Source organism: Hordeum vulgare, chromosome 5H (genome assembly GCF_904849725.1).
Source record: "Hordeum vulgare subsp. vulgare chromosome 5H, MorexV3_pseudomolecules_assembly, whole genome shotgun sequence".
Classification (NCBI taxonomy): Eukaryota; Viridiplantae; Streptophyta; class Magnoliopsida; order Poales; family Poaceae; genus Hordeum; species Hordeum vulgare.
In genome coordinates, this window is record NC_058522.1 from 516,578,009 (window position 1) to 516,589,171 (window position 11,163).

An 11,163-nucleotide genomic window follows, 5' to 3' on the forward strand; every position below is an offset into this window, starting at 1 on the left:
CCTACGGGACAGTGAACTCCGCCAAGGGGTCTGGGATCCCGAGACTTTTGTGTTTCGCGTCCTCCTTGGCCCATATGAGCCTCTCCCCGACTAACCACGGCTTCCGAGGCGGTGGTACCCCATGTTCCTTTCTTGAATCCCCTTCATGTACTCTGACTTTTCTTTGGCAACTTTGGCAACGGAAGTCGCCTAGAATATTTTGAACCGCTCTTCCGTAATTATCAGATTACCCTTTACAATCTCTGAGTAGGGTTCCTTTTTGACGATGATCCAATTTTTCACCCTTACTCTCCAGGCGGACAACGTGTTGCTAAACTTGCCCATGGCTTTGTTGTTTATCTTCTTCATTGTCGGGTCTAGCCACGGTTGCGGATATTTGGTTTCATCCCGGTCCAGGAACAAGAAACTCCGGTGCAGATTCTTTAGGAGGAAGTGCTCAATATTTGGTATCTTCCTTAATTGTTCATCGTTGATGGTGGCGGTTTTCTGTAGGATGGAGCCTATGTCGTAGCACATGTGTGCTTCCTCAGGCTCTTTTGGCTCGAAATTGTCGAGGTCCAGAGCCGTGACCACCAGTCTAGTAGTGCTGAGTTGGTTTGAGCGTCGTATCCTCTTCAGTTTTGGTTATGTACCGGCTAATTCACCAGCATCGGTGTTGGTGTCGGTCTCAGTGCAACTCTCGAATGTGACAGGGGGACTCCAACCGTTGCTCATCGAGATAGTTAAAATAGTTGTTTGTCGCCTCGTAGACGTTGCAATTATCAAAAAGCCCTCCTTCATCGTTGTTAGCCATGTTTCCTAGGATTAAGTCTAATCAATTAATTCTAGACCTAATAAAATGAATAATGACATAAAAAAAGCCTATGTTTTGCCAGAATGTTGATTCATTCCCGTTGCGGCAGATCTCAAGCACTCGATATGTCCTAGTTTCTAGCACAAGTCGTGTCGAAATACACGGAAAATCTCGGCATGACCTTTGCTAAAAAGTGGACAAATCGAGCGCGTGTAATTTATCGGAACAAAAATAAATCAACATCCCGGCAAAACATATATAAGTCACTCGAAATCATTCCCTGCAAATAATGTTCAAATATACGGCAAAACATAGAACACATGTCCAAATATACATGTCCAAATTTAAGAAGCTAATTCAAAAAATAAGTGCATAACAAAATTCAGTTAACTACTAATAAAAATTAAGTAAATTCAGTTAACTACTAATGATGTTTTGTTGCAGAAAAGATACTTAGTAGTTCTCGATGATGTTTTATTGCAGAATAGATAATGTGGATAAGCTTGAAAAATTTGGAAGAAAATTTGCAATTATTTACTTAGTGTAATACTCACTTTGCAATTATTGTACCTTGAAACGATATACTGCCTCCGTGTAGTTTCAAAAACGTTGTTATTATATTATGGTATGGAGGGAGTACATGTGAAGTACTTGCCAATAAATGTAAGTCCCACCTTAGGACATGATTAGTCATCCAAAGATAAATGACATGATTAAGGTAAGGCATACTTGTTCTGCAGTTCTAAAAGAAAAGGACTATTTCTTCAGGTTACTACTACTTTTCACACTTGAAAGTCTCAACACTAGTGTAGAAATTAGGAAATGAAACAGCTATTATTGCTTCTTCTCTTAAGAAAGAATAAAAGTAGAGCTACCCTATTCCTGCTATCTTCAGCATGCATGGCATACAAATTATTCTGACTAAATTTGACCCAGGGTTCTTTGCCTAGGGTTCTAACTAAAACCTAGTTTACTTTAAACTATGATTTTAACTAAATTTCAAAACCTAAGCTGATTTCAAACTAAAACACGGAGGAAAGGGGAGAGAAAGGAGGGGCAGGTGCCATACACGGGTCAGGGGAGACGTCGGCGGTGAGGTGGAGGTCGGGGGAGACGGGCACGGCTGGAGGGCATCAGACGACGGCAACAGGAGACGGTGACGACACAAGGTCGCACGGAGGGCGAGATGGTAAGAGGAGGGGGCGTGGAGGAGGGCGCTCGTACTAAACAAGCGCTACTGCCAGTGCTTTTTTTCATTTTCTTTTTTAACTTTCTCCTTTTTCTATTTCTTTTCATTTTCATTTATGTTCCTTTCCTTTTTGTTACATTTTATTTCCCCCTTTTTTTTCATTTTGTTTTTGTTTTTGTTTTTCTCCCTTTGAAAAGATGACCGATATGCATGATGGGAAGGGCGGTATATATTATATCATTTGAGCGATAACGGTTAAGCGCGTATACAAAATAGGAACATATATAAATGATGGTTTCTTAGCGTCGACGTTTTCGTTTCTGAGTGAGATTCGTTCCTTTCTTGTTCGCTGTCGAATAATTGAGCCCCTCGTTGTGACTTTTCCTTTTCCATGGAGTATGATTTTTCTTAGATGATGTAGTCTTGCTTCTTCTTTTGACATATACTTTATCGTCATCGTCATATTTCCTCATCAGGTTGTCGTACTGGTTGTAGTCTCCCTCGTTAGCAACTCCTCCATTCCGACGATGCTCCTTTTGCCTCTCCTCACGACAACACATCTCGGATTGCTTGGGTCGGTTATGAAGAAGCATTGTGTCACGTGCTTAGCGTGTACCCATGGCTCAATTTTTGTGATGACGTTCACGGTAGTTGTGCTCTTCGCGTAGGGTATAGACATGGTAGTGAAGTATCGGTTCTTTCTTTCGACTGCCTTAGCCCATCTGACACGAAACATCGTCACACTGTGCAGTCCAGCGTAGTCAAGCTCCCACATCTCTTCAACCCTTTCGTAGAACCTTTCAGTTGCGCCATTGACACCGGTCATGCATTCCATCGTCACCCCTGAGTTCTTGTAATCACTGTTTATGTCTTTGGCCTCCATGTCAAACGTGTATCTGTTGATATCATATGCCTGATAGGTCACGAGGTTTGCCGCGGGGCCATGTGGTAAGGCGTGTATGAGTAGTCCGTCTCCACTGCCCGCTTCTCGGGGATTAGCAAGAACATGCTCTTTCAACCAACACAAGAAAGTGGAGTTGTGCTCTCTAGTAACTTCGACGTCCATCTTGTGTATCCCTGGTCACGATACTTCTTTACGATGGTTTTTTTGTGCACTTCCATGAAAGGATCTACCATGTTTAGGTGCTCTAGCACTACTAAGTTTGATATGTCCAAGTCATTGCATTGTCCCGAGGGGTCCACATGCAATTCCCTCCAGTCGTTCGTGTGGCCTTCTCCTCTGAGCCTCCCAAGGTGCTTGTTGACGGGCAAACCAACAACAGGATTTTCATCGCTTAGATAATTCTCGCAGAAGGAGATGCACTCTTGGGTCATATAGCCATGCACGATGCTTCCATCCGGACGGGACATGTTACGAACGAATCCTTTGATGTACCCGTTCATCCTATCGAACGGCATAATACTGTGGAATGACGGCCCGAGGTTGATGATGTCGTCCACAATGTGGATACACAGATGCACCATGACGTCAAAGAACGCGTGCGGGAAATAAATCTCAAGCTCATTTAGTATGACAATGATCTCTTCATGTAGCCTTCAAATCTGCTTCACACTAACGGACTTTCGAGAGATAAGATCAAAAAAGTTGTACGAACCAGTAAGCGTTTCAAGGACGTGCTCGTCCATTATACCACTATGGGCAACCGGAAGGATGTGCGTTATCATCACGTGACAGTCATGAGACTTCATCCCAGTGAACCTTTTCTTCTTGGTATCTAGAAATATGCTTATCTTCCCATAGTAACCGGAACTGACTTTGATTCCGGTAAGGCACTTGAAGGATTGATTGATCTCCTTCAGACTTAAGGCGAAGCAAGAAGGGGGGCAATAATTTTCTTTCCTCTTGTTTACTTTTCTGCCCGTGTCCCCCACCTCCATCTCCGTCTCCTCAAACTTTTTACGGGGTGACATGTGGAGATCTACCCTGATCTTCAAATCTTCCAAGTCTCTTCTTGCCTTCGGCCCATCCTTGGTCTTATCTGGCATGTTCATCACTGTTGTAAGCAAGCTCTCAAGGACACTCTTCGTGATATGCATTTGATCAAGGCAATGAGGCGTGTCGAGGTTGGGCCAATACTCCAAGTCCCAAAAAACAGACCTCGTCTTCCATACCTTCAACAGCGGCTCCTACACCTTTTTCATCTTTCCCGGCGTGGGGCATTGTTCCCAGTTTTTCAACAACTCATCGATTTCGGCGCTGCTCCTCTTAGGTGGAGGTTCTCGACGCTCAGCCTCACCATTGAATAGATCTCCACGGTTTCTCCGTGGGTCATCCTTCTCGAGCCACTTTGATGCCCTATGTACACAATTTTCCCAGACCTACCATCTTTCGTTGACGTTAACTACTGATACGTTGTATCATTCATGCACCGGGTGCATCCACAATATCCATGGCACACCTGGCCTGCGACACATCCGTAACCGAGAAAGGAGTGCACCATCGTTATCAACACGACTCTCATATAGAAATACTCGCCTTTGCTGGCGTCCCATGTCTTGGTCGGTGTTTTCCATAATGTGTCTAACTCCTCTTTCAGTAGCCCCAGATACAGATTAATATTATCTCCTGGTTGTTTCGTCCCTTGAATCAGCATGCTCATGTATATGTACTTTGACTTCATACACAACCAGGGAGAGGTTGTACATCCATACAAGCACGGGCCATGTGCTATGGTCGCTGTTCTGCTTGCCAAACGGATTCATGCCATCGATACTCATGCCAAGCACGATGTTCCTTGCATCATCTACCAAATATCTATATTCCGCATTGAATGCTCACCACTAGCTAGCATACGCGAGGTGTCTCGGCTTCGGATCATCTTCGTCTTCGGGCTTCACCCTGGCCGCGTGCCAGCGCATGAGCTTTGCTTCCTTAGGATCTATGAAATAACACTGTAGACGGGGAGTGACCGGTAAATACCATCAACTTTCTAAGGAGATATCTTCCTGGCCTTCTTGTATTGAGAATCATTGCACACCGGGCAGTTGGTTTTTTCCGCGTGCTCCTTCCGATAAATGATTCAGTCATTGATGTATGCATGGTATCTAATGTCAGGCAGATCAATAGGGCACACGATCTTCTTGGCCTCATCGACACTAGTAGTACACAGGTTCCCCGAGGGAAGACCTTTATTATGTAGATACTTCAAATTCTCATCGAGGCTTGTGTGTGTCCATTTGTTTTTGGCCTTCGTCTTTAGAAGTTCGAGCGTGAAACTCAAGCGGGTCACTGATACGTCTCCATCGTATCTACTTTTCCAAACTCTTTTGCCCTTGTTTTGGACTCTAATATGCATGATTTGAATGGAACTAACCCGCACTGACGCTGTTTTCAGCAGAATTGCCGTGGTGTTGTTTTTGTGCAGAAATTAAAGTTCTCGGAACGTCCTGAAAATTTACGGAGAATATTTCTGGAAAATATGAAAAATACCTGCGCAAAGATCCACCGGAGGGGATGGGCCAGTGGGCCACAAGCCCTGTAGTCCCGGCTTCCCCCCTGGCCGCGACCACCGGGCTTGTGGGGACCACGTGGCTCTGCCGCCCCCAATTCCAGCGCTATTTATTCCCTTTCGTCCCAGAAAAAATAAAGAGAGAGAAGTTCATCGTGTTTTACGACCCAGAGGCGTCGCCACATCCCGTTCTTGCCTTGGAGGGCAGATCTGGAGTTCATTTTGGGCTCCGAATCAAGGAGATCGTCGCCATCGTCATCATCAACCTTCTTTCCTCTCCAATTCCATGAAGCTCTTCATCGTTCGTGAGTAATCTATTCGTAGGCTCGCTGGGCGGTGATGAGTAGGATGAGATCTATCATGTAATCGAGTTAGTTTTGACGGGGATTGATCCCTAGTATCCACTATGTTCTGAGATTGATGTTGCTACTACTTTGCCATGCTTAATGCTTGTCACTAGGGCCCGAGTGCCATGATTTCAGATCTGAAATTATTATGTTGTCACCAATATATGTGTGTTTTAGATCCGATCTTGCAAGTTGTAGTTACCTACTATGTGTTATGATCCGGCAACCCCGGAGTGACAATAACCGGAACCACTCCCGGTGATGACCATAGTTTGAGGAGTTCATGTGTTCACCAAGTGCTAATGCGTTGGTACGGTTCTTTATTAAAAGGAGAACCTTAATATCCCACAGTATCCATTTGGACCCCGCTGCCACGGGAGGGATGGACAATAGATGTCATACAAGTTCTTTTCCCTAAGCACGTATGACTACACACGGAATGCATGCCTACATCACATCGACGAATGAGAGCTAGACACATATCTCTCCGTGTTATAACTATTGCATGATGAATGTCATCCAACAAATCACCGATCCATTGCCTACGAGTTTGTCCCACTGCCATTGTTACTTGCTGCTGTTGTTACTTGCTTTCCTCTGCTACTGTTACTACTGTTGCTGCTACTGTTACTTGCTTTGTCCCGCTGCTGCTGCCACTACTGTTGCTACTACTGTTACTTGCTACTGCTGTTACTCGCTACTGCTGTCACTACTGATGTTCCTTGCCACTGCTGTTACTCGTTACACCGCTACTACCTGCTAAAATACTTTTCTGGCGCCATTGATACTTCAGTTAGGAATAATCTGTCGTCAACAGATTCTTTCCTAGCACCGTTGCTATCATACTATCTTTGCTGCTTATATCCTGCTTGCAGATACTAATCTTTCAGGTGGGGTTGAGCCGACAACTCAACTGCTAATACTGGAGAGTATCCTTTCACTCCCATCGCGTCGAACCAACAAATTTGGGTTGAATACTCTACCCGAAAACTGCAGCGATCCCACACGCTGGTGGGCCATTGCAAGACAATTACTAATCGTTGAGCAACTGGAAGGAGTTCTTTTCTGGCGTCGTTGCCGGGGACTGCCAGCAGCTCTTTTCTGGCGCCGTTGCCGGGGACTACGAGCAGCTCTTTTCTGACGCGTTGCCGGGGAGGGATAGCTATATTCTCTGAGTCACTTGGGATTTATATCTGCTGATCACTATGAAGAATCTGAAAGATCCAAGAACCAAAGTCTTGCCCTCAACTAAGAGGGGAGGTAAGGAATTGCCATCTAACTCTGCACTTGATTCACCTTCAGTTATGAGTAAGTTTGCGACTCCACCTCCTGCTAGAAATCTTGATATGTCGCCTGTGCTAGATGATGCTAGAGATGCTACTGCTATTGATGATGCTTATGATGCTACTATGCTTGATGATACTATGTCTGATACTGCTAGAGATGCTATGCCTGATATTGCTAGAGATGCTATGCCTGATACTGCTATCCATGATGCTATGCTTGATACTGCTTTGCCTCATGATGCTATGCTTGATACTGCTAGAGATACTACTTTGCCTGATATGCCACTAGGGGTATTCCTTGATGCTCATATCGCTAGAGTTACAACCAATGCTCGTGATGCTTCTGAAATTGCCGATACTATTGAGATAGAACCTACTTTTGCTCCTGCTAGATCTAGCTCTCCTAGATATGAATTGCCTGATATACCTGAGGGTTATGTTATGGAGGGAGAGATGGCTGAGGATTTTCTTGCGTGTAAGGATGCCTATGACGCTGAGAAATTACTTCTCAAGTGGAAGGAAAAAATCTCTGAAAGCTAGGATGAAATACGACCCGAAGTTTGCCACTTCACCTATCTTTATCGCCGATGAGGATTATGAATTCTCTGTCGACCCTGAGATAATCTCTCTAGTCGAATCTGATCCTTTCCACGGTAATGAGTCTGAGACGGTCGTAGCCCATCTTACCAAACTACATGATATAGCCACCCTTTTCACTAGTGAGGAGAAGATCCGCTACTACTATATCCTTAAGTTGTTTCCTTTCTCTCTAAAGGATGAGGCTAAAGCCTGGTTCACTTCTCTTGCTCCTGGATGTGTGAGTAGTCCCCAGGATATGGTCTATTACTTCTGTGAGAAATATTTCCCTGCCCATAATAAGCAAGCTGCCTTGCAGGAAATATACAACTTTGCTCAACTCAAAGAAGAGAGTGTCCCACAAGCTTGGGGGAGGCTCATCCAGCTACAAAATGCTTTGTCTGATCACCCTCTTAAGAAGAACGATATACTTGATATCTTCTATAACGGACTTACCGATGCCTCTAGAGACCACCTAGATAGTTGTGTCGGTTGTGTTTTAGGGAACGAACTATAGAACAAGCTGAGATCCTACTGAATAACATCTTGATCAACGATAATGCTCGGACTATCCCTGAACCACTTCCTAAGCCAACTCCTAAGAAAAGAGGTATTCTATTCCTCAGTCCCGAAGATATGCAAGAAGCCAAGAAATCTATGCAAGCGAAAGGCATTAGATCTGAAGAAGTCAAAAATCTACCGCCCATCAAAGAGATCCATGGTCTCAATAACCCAATACAAGTAGTAGAGGTGAATTCTCTGTGTAGATTCAATGATAGTGATATTCCTTTTGACAAACCTGCTAGCCTATGCTTTGATGAATTTGACAACTTTGTTGCCAAACAACAGAGTTTCAATGATTATGTTAGCACACAATTGGAACAAAGTACTCGTATGCTTAGTCATTTGTGCTTGTGTAGACAGAAATGTCAACGATCTGAAGCTTCTGAGTAAACATGCCTGATACATCTCCATCATATCTACTTTTCCAAACTCTTTTGCCCTTGTTTTGGACTATAATTTGCATGATTTGAATGGAACTAACCTGGACCGACGCTGTTTTCAGCAGAATTGCCTTGGTGTTATTTTTGTGCAGAAATCAAAGTTCTCCAAACATTGTGAAAATTTACGGGGAGCAGTTTTGGAAAATATAAAAAATATCTGCGTCAAGTTCCACCTCAGGGGGTGGGCCAGTGGGTCACAAGCCCCTGCTCCACCACCACCCCCCTGGTGGCGGTGGGCAGGCTTGTGGGGCCCACACGCACCTGCCGCCCCCAACTCCAGCTCTATAAGTTGTCTTTCGTCCCAGAAAAAAATAAAAAGAGAAGTTTTCGTCGCGTTTTCGATACGGAGGCGCCGCCACCACCTGTTCTTCATCTGGAGGGCAGATCTGGAGTCCGTCTTGGGCTCCGGAGAGGGGAAATCGTCGCCATCGTCATCATCAACCTTCTTCCCTATCCAATTCCATGAAGCTCTTCGTCGTTCGTGAGTAATCTATTTGTAGGCTCGCTAGGCGGTGATGAGTAGCATGAGATCTATCATGTAATCGAGTTAGTTTTGATGGGGATTGATCCCTAGTATCCACTATGTTTTGAGATTTGATGTTGCTACTACTTTGCCATGCTTAATGCTTGTCGCTAGGGCCCGAGTGCCATGATTTCAGATCTGAAATTATTATGTTGTCACCATTATATGTGTGTTTTAGATCCGATCTTGCAAGTTGTAGTTACCTACTATGTGTTATGTGTTGGAAATATGCCCTAGAGGCAATAATAAATTAGTTATTATTATATTTCTTTGTTCATGATAATCGTTTATTATCCATGCTATAATTGTATTGATTGGAAACACAATGCATGTGTGGATACATAGACAAAACACTGTCCCTAGTAAGCCTCTAGTTGACTAGCTCGTTGATCAAAGATGGTCAAGGTTTCCTGACCATAGGCAAGTGTTGTCACTTGATAACGGGATCACATCATTAGGAGAATCATGTGATGGACTAGACCCGAACAAATAGACGTGGCATGTTGATCGTGTCATTTTGTTGCTACTGTTTTCTGCGTGTCAAGTATTTGTTCCTATGACCATGAGATCATATAACTCACTGACACCGGAGGAATGCTTTGTGTGTATCAAACGTCGCAACGTAACTGGGTGACTATAAAGATGCTCTACAGGTATCTCCGAAGGTGTTCGTTGAGTTAGTATGGATCGAGACTGGGATTTGTCACTCCGTGTGATGGAGAGGTATCTCAGGGCCCACTCGGTACTACAACATCACACACAAGCCTTGCAAGCAATGTGACTTAGTGTAAGTTGCGGGATCTTGTATTACGGAACGAGTAAAGAGACTTGTCGGTAAAAGAGATTGAAATAGGTATGCGGATACTGACGATCGAATCTCGGGCAAGTAACATACCGAAGGACAAAGGGAATGACATACGGGATTATATGAATCCTTGGCACTGAGGTTCAAACGATAAGATCTTCGTAGAATATGTAGGATCCAACATGGGCATCCAGGTCCCTCTGTTGGATATTGACCGAGGAGTCACTCGGGTCATGTCTACATAGTTCTCGAACCCGCAGGGTCTGCACACTTAAGGTTCGACGTTGTTTTATGCGTATTTGAGTTATATGGTTGGTTACCGAATGTTGTTCGGAGTCCCGGATGAGATCACGAACGTCACGAGGGTTTCCGGAATGGTCCGGAAACAAAGATTGATATATAGGATGACCTTATTTGATTATTGGAAGGTTTTCGGAGTAACCGGGAATGTACCGGGAATAACGAATGGGTTCCGGGTGTTCACCGGGGGGGGGGGGGCAACCCACCCCGGGGAAGCCCATAGGCCTTGGGGTGGCACACCAGCCCTTGGTGGGCTGGTGGGACAGCCCAAGAAGGCCCTATGCGCCAAGGATAGAAAATCAAGGAGAAAAGAAAAAAAAGGAGGTGGAAGGAAGAGAAGGACTCCACCTTCCAATCCTAGTTGGACTAGGATTGGAGGAGGACTCCTCCTCCCCTTGGTGGCGCAGCCCTTGGGGATCCTTGAGCCTCAAGGCAAGCCTCCCCTCCCCTCCTCCTATATATATGCAGCTATTAGGGCTGATTTGAGACAACTTTTGCCACGGCAGCCCGACCACATACCTCCACGGTTTTACCTCTAGATCGCGTTTCTGCGGAGCTCGGGCGGAGCCCTGCTGAGATTAGATCACCACCAACCTCCGGAGAGTTGTCACACTGCCGAAGAACTCATCTACCTCTCCGTCTCTCTTGCTGGATCAAGAAGGCCGAGATCATCGTCGAGCTGTACGTGTGCTGAACGCGGAGGTGCCGTCCGTTCGGCACTAGATCATGGGACGGATCGCGGGACGGTTCGCGGGGCGGATCGAGGGACGTGAGGACGTTCCACTACATCAACCGCGTTTCTTAACGCTTCTGCTGTGCGATCTACAAGGGTATGTAGATCGGAAATCCCCTCTCGTAGATGGACATCAC